The sequence below is a fragment of the Limanda limanda genome, chromosome 16, assembly GCF_963576545.1.
Source record: "Limanda limanda chromosome 16, fLimLim1.1, whole genome shotgun sequence".
NCBI classification, from domain to species: domain Eukaryota; kingdom Metazoa; phylum Chordata; class Actinopteri; order Pleuronectiformes; family Pleuronectidae; genus Limanda; species Limanda limanda.
Genome location: NC_083651.1, coordinates 1,312,585 through 1,323,210, shown reverse-complemented (window position 1 = coordinate 1,323,210; position 10,626 = coordinate 1,312,585). Strand labels below are relative to the sequence as shown.

The window sequence follows — 10,626 nt, the reverse complement described above, 5'->3', positions numbered from 1 at the left end:
GGCTAAGATGGCTGTGTATATAACCAGGAAGAGGAAGGTAGAGCAAGACGTCCACATTGAGTCGGTCCCTGTCTGTGTCAACATGATTAAATCCAGAATATTGGTTGATTTCAGTTTTTATAAAGCAGCAGGCGACCTGGACTCTTTTAATGATCTGTGGTGTTTTCAAGATGTTTTATGTTCTGTGACAAATCAAGAACTGTTTATGCTGATTATCTTGTGTGATTCTTTTATTATTTATTTATGGCTAAATGTGTGTTTTAAAATAACTTATTAGGTGTTTCAATGTTTATTGTTTAAAAAATAGTACCTAATAAAGTTGTTGTCAAAAATCCAAAAAAAATCTCTCTCTCTCTCTCTCTCTCTCTCTCTCTCTCTCTCTCCCTCTCTCTCTCTCTCTCTCTCTCTCTCTCTCTCTCTCTCTCTCTCTCTCTCTCTCTCTCTCTCTCTCTCTCTCTCTCTCTCTCTCTCTCCCTCCCTCTCCCTCTCCCTCTCTCTCCCTCTCCCTCTCTCTCTCTCTCCCTCTCTCTCTCTCTCTCTCTCTCTCTCTCTCTCTCTCCCTCCCCTCTCTCTCTCTCTCTCTCTCCCTCTCTCTCTCTCTCTCTCTCTCTCTCTCTCTCTCTCTCTCTCTCTCTCCCTCTCTCTCTCTCTCTCTCTCTCTCTCTCTCTCTCTCTCTCTCTCTCTCTCTCCTCTCTCTCTCTCTCTCTCCCTCTCTCTCTCTCTCTCTCTCTCTCTCTCTCTCTCTCTCTCTCTCTCTCTCTCCCTCCCTCTCCCTCTACCCCTCTACGACTGCAGCAAACTGAGGTGAGTTCCACCATCACAAAAGCAAACACTTTCAAATATCAACCTTTCATTAATGTAAAAAAGTCTTTATTCCAGAACATGGTCTGATATTAATCATACCATGTTGGTGTTTGATTCTATTGACTCTAAGTCAATTCTAAACCACAACAAACAAATGCTTACAAAATAAAAACCGTTGGTTCTTCAACACGACTTTTTCACTCTGGTTTAATTCAATCACACGTTACAACTGTAACTGAAATCAAATATAACTTTTAGGTAAAAAAGAAAAACCCTATTACATTTTATATATTTATTTCTTTTCTTCGCGCTCAAAGCTAACGGCTCCCGTTTGAGAGAGAGGAAAGGAGAAGGAGGATGGAGTTGGAGTTGGAGAAGAAGAGAAACGAGATTATTGAGGGAGGTGAAAGATGAAAAGTTCTTGTTAGAGAACACATACAGGGTGTTAAAGGCACAGAAGGTGGAGCTGCAGGAGAAGCTGTGGTGGGCGGAGAAGGACATGACGGGGCTGAGGGAGGAGGTGCGGAGGGAGAGGAGGAGGAGGAGGGAGGAGGTGCAGGAGGAGCTGTTAGGACTAACCCAGCAGACCGTGGAGGAGGCAAACCTCTACATGAGCTCCATGCAGAGTCAGGTACAGTCCTGATGAAGAGGAGAATCCTCCTGAAGGAGGCGCTGCAGCACAGCTCATGTCTCCTCTCTGCTTCAGGTGGGTGACATACGTGACCTGGTAGAAGGAGAAGGAGATGACGGATCTCTTCTCTGCTGAAGGAGGAGGTGAAGAGGCTTCAAGAAACTGAGGTGAAAGAAAAGTTGAGTTGCTGCTGATGGTCAACGTCTCATCACATTTACAACAACTAAATAAGATAAAGATTACATTTCTGTGCATGTGCGTTTCACAAAGCAAACTCACAGACAGAAACACACACGAATCAAATGACTCCAAAACAAGACTATAATGCTTGTGAGTCTCGTTTATTCACACACACATTCACGCTTTTTGCATATAAAATAAAATAAAACATATTTTTGCCACAAAGTTCAGATATGCAGTATTTAGCTTTCTGCACACCAGCGCCATCTGGTGGGGCAGTGCCCCTTATGTAGAAACGCCACTGGTTAGATGAAGCTTCATGAAGCATTGAAGCTTTCCACCAAATTGGTTCACTCGTGGGCTGAAGCTTCATGGTGCTTAATTTGCTCCACTGCGCCATCAAGTGGACAATAAATGGCAGGCAGCGCTCTATATACAGGTGCATCTCAATAAATTAGAATATCATGGAAAAGTTCGTTTATTTCGATAATTCAATTCAAAAAGGGAAACTCATATATTATATAGATTTACTACACAAATAATTAAATCAAGTCAAGTTTATTTTTAAAATGTTTAAAGCGTTTATGTCTTTACATGTTGATGAATATGGCTTACAGCTGATGAAAACCCCAAATTCAGTATCTCAGAAAATTAGAATATTACATAAGACAAATAAAACAAAGGACAGGCAGTTTCTTTTTTTTTTGCAAACAAACGCAATATAACAATATAAAGTCCCAAGTCCACACAATGTGAGGGGGGGGGGATCCATGGCAGCCGGCTCGCAAGGCTTTGATCGTCACCACCTACGTCATCAACACAAGCCTCGACACACGCTGCGAAGCTTCCACACGAAAGGACGCATCACTAGCTGCAGTGAGTTCATCCCACCTGCAGGTGTCGCTGTGTGGAGTGGAACCGGAAGTTCTCGTGTCTCCGGGGTCAAAGGTGACGGCTCCCGGTTGTTGTGAAAATTGACACGCACTATGGCGACAGTAAAACTAAGTAAATCTATGTGATGGAAATTCCTCTTGTGATTTGAAATAAGGAAATTCTCAGACTGGAGTTGCCTTTGAGACATTTTAATAGTAAGCTCTGCAGAAGTTACACAACAAGCACGGGTGCTCAGAGTGGAACTGGCCCCAAGTTCACAAAAGCCAGAACTTGTAGAAAGAGGCGTTTCACAAAACATAACATGAGAAAAAGACATGAAATCATCATCTGTGTCTATCTGCTGTGTCCGTCCGCTGAATCAGTTGGAAGAAAACATCACCGAATAAGGGCAGGAAGAGGAAGGAGGGCTCCTCCAGGAAACACATACATGATCATTTGTTGGGGGTGAGGTCCTGAGTGACCATCAAACAATAGGTTGTAAATACTTGAGGCCTACAAGGCCCAGCTGAAACCAGTTCAACCAGTTTCAGTCTTAAGTCACACCTTCTCTAGACAGCCTGGAGCCTCGCCTTGGTGGGGAAAGCATCTCCTGAACCCCCACTATGCCCCCCCCTCCAGCAGGGCCTGGTGGGGAGATGTTGCAGGCCGCTCTGCAAAAACCCAAATGAGACTCTGAAACGCCCACTGAGGTCGAATCCCCGCCCACTAAGGTCGGGACCCTGACATCTAATTGGCTGAGGGCAACACTGACCCTTGACCCCTCCTCCAGGGGGGCAGGTACCTCCCAGGTAGAACAAAACCCCTCTGCTCCCAGAAATCTGCCTCTTTTCCACGCTGCTCAAGTTGTTTTCTGACCTCAAGAGGTCTAACCACACGACTCAGTAACTAAGGAGGCGATTAGACGTTTGTTTAATATCATTTTATTTGAAGTCGTTTCATTTTCTTCTTTTATCTCAGTCAAAGTTTTATCTTGATAGGACCTTTCCTGTTTTAACTTGAAAGATCGAAACAGGAAGTGCCCCGCTGGACGGACTCCGACACTTCCATAGACTTAACTTTTTCCAACGATCCACAAACGGCTTCTACAAAGCCGTTCCCTGCAGAAGCGCGACGTTCATCCCGCTGAGGAGTATGAGACAATCCACTCCGTTCCTGTAAAGCAGCACGATCTCCGCTGTTACAGAAGAAAGGCGAAGTTTCATTCCGTCAAGGAGCACGAGGAATTCGTTCCCTTTTCCGGTCCAGCGGCCGAGCCCGGAGCTCCGCTCGTGAGAGAGACCACGTGATTCACTGGCCCCCGACACATTCGCGCCGAGTCGCAGGCACATCGCGAGGGTTGTACAGTAAGGGACTTGATTATCTGGGCAGATACGTAGCATATTGTTTAATATTTGAGTGTATTTGTTTGTGGGATCTCCGTGTCTCATTGTTTAGCCACGACGATTCGGCTACTTCCGGTTCATTTCCGGGTTTTGTGTTAGTGCTTGAGTGCTGCGAGGAAAGCCTCCAGCCACGCTGTTAACATCTGTGTTAGTCTCCAGTGAGTTTACCGATCAGAACCTCAGCCCACAACGTCCGCTTGGGGCTGAGGGGTGAATCACTGTTAATCTATCTCTGGCGTATTTTTAAGAGCTTCTTTGAACTCTCCTTACATGTTTTCTCTCTCTCTCTCTCTCTCTCTCTCCTTCTAAACCGACCTATACACACTTCTGACCTGTATTTATAATACAGGTCATGTCACATAGTTAAATCTATGCTTAGAGAGGCTGAACACATCTGGAAACCATTCGGCCCCCAAAGCCAAGCAGAGATAAGAATTCTCTTTGTCTAAAATTTCCTTTGTGTAATTCATGTGACGACCACCAGTGTGCGCTCTGGCCACATGGTGTCATTAACATAGACTCCATCTTGAATAACGCAAGTTAACCCACCATTTTGAGTCTATTATTGCCACGCCTCCGCTCTCTCTCTCCTCCCATCCTGGCTCTAAATTCATAACGGCTCCGCCATCTTGTTTTGTAGTCAATCCGCCATTTTGAGAGTTTTTAGGCCTTGATTCCACGAATCATGATCGGCCGCCATCTTAGATGTGACTGCGTCATCGCCACGCCCCCTTCCTTTTCTCTCTCTCTCTCGCTCTCTCACACACACACACACACACACACACACACACACACACACACACACAGACACTTTGATAGACACAGACAGATACACACACACAGAGACACATAGATGGACCAGAGGTTACATGCGTGTTCTAAATTGTGATAAGCTGCTGTTGTTATCTTTGAAATATGGGAGTTTGTTAAAATGATAAATCATTAAATAACACTAACTTTATTTCACATACACACACAGACACTTTGATAGACACAGACAGATGCATACACACGCAGATACACATAGGTGGATACATGTGTCTTCTAAATCGTGATAAATGCTGCTGCTGTTGTGATCTTTGAAATATGGGAGTTTGTTAAGATGATGAATCATTAAATAACACTAACTTTATTTCACACACACACACACAGACACACACACACAGAGAGACATTCTGACACAGACACACACACACACACACATAGAGACAGACATACATAGGTAGACCGCAGGTTGTCCATGTATTTTCTGAATTGTGATAAGTGCTGCTGCTGTGTTTATCTTTGAAATATTGGAGCTTGTTAAAATGATAAATCATTGAATAACATTATAACTTTATTTCCCCTTTTTAATAAATACTTTTGTAATTAAAGTATCTGTAGTCTGTGATTATTTCTGCATATGTATGTGATTGCAGCTGGATTATGATCGCCTGTGCTCGAACTTAGAAGCCTTCACTGTTTATTAAGTAATCGTTAATATTAAAATATTGACATTATTAATTTGACATTTATCATTATGAGACTGATAATTATAGCTTGACATCGTTGGTCCCTGGGAAACCAGGGTGGTGCCCCCCTTTCTCAATTATTAATATAGATAGTATTATTCTTAAATTGATAATTTTATTGTTTTGACTAATTATTTTCATTATTCTTGGTTGATAACCTTATCATTGTTAATTGATAGCTTATACTTTCTAATTGATAATTCCTATTTTCTCATTAGTGGTTTTATTGTTATTTGATTACTGATCATCTTCAATTAATAATTTAATTAATTTTGATAGATAATTTTTATTATTTTAATAATCATATTTCATGATTATTAATAATTAGCCAACGTCAAGTCTACTCCTATTGCACAACACATTTTAATATTAATGATTCATTAAATGGACTTAAAAGCCTGCCCGTTGCAAATATGATGATCAATACTGCTGTGGAAAATTGATATGTCCACTATAGACCTAATGTCACAGTTCACCAGGAAGGAAAAGGCCCATTAAAAGTTATAATTAGCTGGTCATGTTTGGAGAAATGAAGAATTTGGTAACACATAGCGACCTCTGCTGGTCACTATTTCAATACATATATTTAATCAAGCTACTTATGTGTGCTGCTCAAGATATTTTATGTCAAAAAGAACATAAGTCATTCATTTATGTTGCAAATACATAGATTTATTGATGCATTCATTAATTTACAAGTTTTTGTATATCTACTTTATCTTAACAAACTATTTTCTATAAAAGAAGGATTGCATGAAACCAAAAGCAGTCCATTTTTTGTAATTTTGCATTTTATTCTGACCACAAAAACCGAAAGATGGTTATTTTTCTAACGATAATATAATATCCCTCCCAGCATCATTACATTAGGAAACATCCAGCTGCATCAGTTGTGAAGACAAATACTCACACACACAAGTTGTGTGGTGAGAGCTAAGAGCTGAAATCTCATTCACAAGGAGAATGAGTGAAGGAGTCAAAACCAGACAGAGTCCAAATGATCCAAAGTGTCAGTTTGTGTTGAAGAACCATCACAGAGCAGATTAATGAAGTAATAACACACAAGTACATCACAAGACATTTCTAGTTTCTTTCACTGTAAAGAAACAATAGACAGAATCATCCAAATATTCATGAATGCATTAATGTTATAAGAATCACTATTGACACAATAACTGTTTTTCTAATGCCAGGATGTGTTCTCTCTCTTTCAGTCCAGGTAGAGGAAGGAGGACTCTTCCAGGAAACACACACACACACATTAATGATAACATTTCCACACACTTAATAAAGGTTAAAAAAAAAAAATCATTCCAGTAAGGGCGCATGCATTACATTTCTTTATGCTGGATATATGGTGCTGTCTGGTAAAAGTGTACAGTTGCAACCAGGAATCTGTTTTGTAAAAGCTTGCCCTGTGCTGTGGGTCTTTGTGATTCCCTTAGTATAAGACATACTCAGCTGTAATGTTATAAACCTGCCTAGCAACTCATTACATGTTCCTTCCGATGGAGACTCTCCCTGTGTCTGGTGTTAGTTAGACATTCTTGCCGGGCTGCATACAGTTCCTGATGCTCTTTACACACAGACGCACAGTTTAAGCATATAATCAAACAAAGGCTAGTTTTTCTACATCATTCATAGTTATGGTTTAACTGCGTACAGTGATAGAGGTGTGTACACGTGCAGACATGAAACTTTAGCGCATGCAATAAAAGTGAAAGTCACATTTTTAAAGCTCAGTTTTTGTTTTCTTGTCGGAACCTTTCTCCTCCTCGTGGAAAACTTTCCCATCAGCCTGTTTTTTCCACCTCAAGGTGACGCCACTCAGTCCGTTCTCCTTCAATCTGTCCTGGAGCTGAAAAACAGAAATGGCAGCTATTTGAAATACTTTTAACAGATTCCTTTGCTCTCTAATACAAAGAGTTATGTGTTTTTAGTCAATTCAATTCTATTTATATAGCGTGTAAATCATAATAGACATCATCTCTAGGAACTTTACATAGAAAGTCAAGACTTTCAAATGTATAGAGAAACCCAACCGTTCCCACAATGAGCAGCACTTTGGAGACTGTGGAGAAAAAACTCATAAACTGGAAGAAACCTCTAGAGCCAGACTCAAGGTGGGCAAGAAGGAGAGGGGGGGTGTAAAAGAGGAAGAGAAGAGAGAGAGATAGTGGGAGGAGAGGAGGCTGGAAAAGAGGGGATGGAAGAGGAAGACAGGGGGCGAGAGAATAGAGAGCGACAAACAAGAGAGATCATTATTAATGGAATGATGTTATTAATAACAGCACTAATAATTCATCATATCAAAATAATAATAATGATAACAATAATTAAAAGGAGAAGATTTAGTATAATAATTGTTGTTTGTCTGAATCCTGCAGCTCCGGACAGCATCAGGTCCCAAAGTAACATTTTCTTTTGAGGTATTTTTGGTCTTTATCAGAAGATAATATTTACATGGACACTGCTCTTTCGTGGCAGGAGCTGTAACTGCTCAGCTACCAAGATATTTGTCTGCTGGAATGTTTGTATTTTGTGATCGTCACATAGCAATCATGCCAAAATCAGGATTCATCTTTCCTGGTCTCAAATACAAAACTGCAGATCTACATGAGCATTTCCTGGAAGAATAATCTGTCAACAGGATTATAACTCTTCTTTCTTCTGGCTGCTTTGCATTGTAGAACATCTGTGACTGGAGTTTTATTGACATTCACTCCTTCATGGTTATTTGATGATGTCACACTCTGTAATACATTTGTCCAGGGTCTATGAAGGAGTTATTGTTTCAGGGTGGATTTTGGAGACTTGCCTCTTTCAGAATCTCTTCTTTCTGGTCATTCAGCTCCACAGAGGAGCCCTGTATCTTCACCCTCACCACCGTCTTCACTGCTGCTTAGACAAAGAAGGAGAAGAGAAACAGAACACGTTTAATGTGGTCTGTGGTTTTGTGAAACCTGCAGTTATTCCTGTGGAGATAGAACTACTCAGATCTTTGATTTAAAACACAGAGTGAGGAACCTCTGCTCTCTGCAGGTTCCTACAGGTTTTAACAAGATAAATGTCAGACTTTTTAAGACCTTTTTAAGACCACTTTGAATAGAATTTAAGACCTATTTCACGACCATACTGGCAAAAAGTATGAAGGAAAATTACTATGAAAGAAGAAATAAGTCACAGAATTACTTACAAAGTAAATTTATACCCGTTCAACATAAGAACAATAACAATACACAAGTCAAACAAGCTTTAAACATGCATTAAACATCCCATCGAACACTACAAAACGTGAGCCAATCGGCTGTTTGTAATGTCAATAGATCACAATTATTATTTATGACCTCATCTGAGTCACGTCAGGTTTTCATCTGCATGAACAGCCTTCAGAAGCTAGAGTAGATGTGAATGCAAAAAAGGAGTATCGCTGCTCCGGACCACTCCGTGGAGAAGGAGGAGGAGACGTTTCTTTCCTCTTAACGGAGACACTTTATTTTCTCGCTGTACAGCAGCAGCATCACTCCCATCACGCTGTCAGAGGTCATTCACTTTATGTTGTTCACACATTTTAACTCCTTTTCCCAAGAGTCTCACTGTGTGTCTCTCTGAGCGAATGAGTGGGGGCGGAGCCCCGGGGCCTGTGTGTGTGTGTGTGTGTGTGTGTGTGTGTGTGTGTGTGTGTGTGCGTGAGAGTGTGTGAGTGTGTGTGTGTGTCAGTGTGTGTGTGTGTGTGTGTGTGTGTGTGTGTGTGAGTGTGAGTGTGTGAGTGTGTGTGTGTGTGTGTGTGTGTGTGTCAGTGTGTGTGTGTCAGTGTGTGTGTGTCAGTGTGTGTGTGTGTGTGTGTGTCAGTGTGTGTGTGTGTGTGCGTGCGTGTGTGTTTGTGTGTGTGTGTGTCAGTGTGTGTGTGTGTGTGAGTGTGAGTGTGTGAGTGTGTGTGTGTGTGTGTGTGCGTGTGTGCGAGTGTGTGAGTGTGTGAGTGAGTGTGTGTGTGTGTCAGTGTGTGTGTGTGTGTGTGTGTGTGTGTGTGAGTGTGTGAGTGTGTGTGTCAGTGTGTGTGTGTGTGTGTGTGTGTGTGTGTGTGTGTGTGTGTGTGTGTGTGTGTGCTGTCTGGGGGAACACGCACACACACACGCATTCGCCCGCACAACACTGAACAGGTAGCCGCTGCAGAGCCGCGGGTTGCGACCACAGACCTCATGCGACCCCTGGCTACGGCGAAAGAACGATTTGTTTACGGTTCCACCGTTAAAGAGATGCCGACGTCAAAACATAAGCTCCGCCTTCCGGGCGCGCGACACAGTTTGAGAATCCATACATTTTTAAGACCTGGCCGAATCAAATTTAAGACCTTTTAAGACTTTTTAAGACCCCGCGGGAACCCTGTCTCTGGGCTGCACGTTGCCTACAAGACAGTCTGAGCAGGCCTGTCAGAAAACTCACAAATAAGCAAATAAGCAGCAATAAAAATACAAAAAAGATTCTCACTTGTGACGCTGTAGCAGACAAAAGGTTTTCTTTCTTCACAGGAAATGAATCTCCATGTTCCTCCCTCGTTCAAATCTGCAACACCACATACGACTTCCATCGAGCCAAGTGGGTTGAAACCCGGGGACCAGGAGCTGAAAGAGAAGTTACTCCCGTCGGACCAGAAAATCTGAGGATCTCCGTACAAACCGATCCATGCCAGGCCGTAGGGTTTCACGTTCTTTATCTCTTCGTTGTCAGCGTTGTTCCTCACAGTGGCCAGATCTGTGAAGTGTTCTCTGCAGTGCTTTTGAGCCTCAGACCAAGTCTTTGCTGTAGTCACAAACTCGAATCCTCCTGCAGCTGAGTCTGAGAACAAAAGAAGGATTGTTGAGATCACACAATGGATTTCAAAATCATATCTTAAACATGATGTTGTATCGTAAAGATCAATATAAAGCACAACATTACCTCTGTAGCAGACAAATGGAAGCCGTTTGTGGCAGAAAAAATCAATCCATTTTCCTTGTCTAGTCATTAACACACAGAGCTGATTGGCTCCTCTATAGTATGGTTCACTAGGTTCCCAGTTCCTATATTCAGCTCCACTCTGGTTGAACCCATCTGACCACTTCCAGTCCACATGACTGTACAGGCCGATCCAAACCTGAGACCTGTGACCAGCAGCAGAACCTGTGTGGTTCAGTTTCTCCATTTCTTCAGTGTTTCCCACAGTGGCCAGGTCGGTGTACTTCT

General features: G+C 42.1%; 1 long non-coding RNA gene across 1 annotated transcript; it reads left to right on the top strand.

Annotated features, from left to right (window-relative positions):
* The first annotated feature begins 1,539 nt into the window (after positions 1-1,539).
* Positions 1,540-7,140, top strand: LOC133021441 (uncharacterized). The gene is made up of 2 exons (XR_009682963.1): positions 1,540-1,603; positions 6,623-7,140. It is a non-coding gene; the product is annotated as an uncharacterized LOC133021441 (long non-coding RNA).
* Positions 7,141-10,626: the final 3,486 nt, after the last annotated feature.